A 227-nucleotide genomic window follows, 5' to 3' on the forward strand; every position below is an offset into this window, starting at 1 on the left:
GGGATTCTGCAGTGAAGGAGCCAGCCACGGGCGGGGGTGCGGGGTGCAGAGGGTCCTGCTGTTTTTTCAAGCAGGTGAGGTGGGTTCTAGCAGGATTCTCTGCGCCGCCCCAGGGAGGTTCTGTGACCACAGGGACTGTCCACTGGGCTCCCCTCCAGCGCCTGGCACCAGGGAGGCGGCAGGAAGCACCTGTGGAATGACAGCGTGAGCGCCCAGGTGAGGGGCGC

This window comes from Myotis davidii, unplaced genomic scaffold (assembly GCF_000327345.1).
Source record: "Myotis davidii unplaced genomic scaffold, ASM32734v1 scaffold586, whole genome shotgun sequence".
Taxonomy (NCBI): domain Eukaryota; kingdom Metazoa; phylum Chordata; class Mammalia; order Chiroptera; family Vespertilionidae; genus Myotis; species Myotis davidii.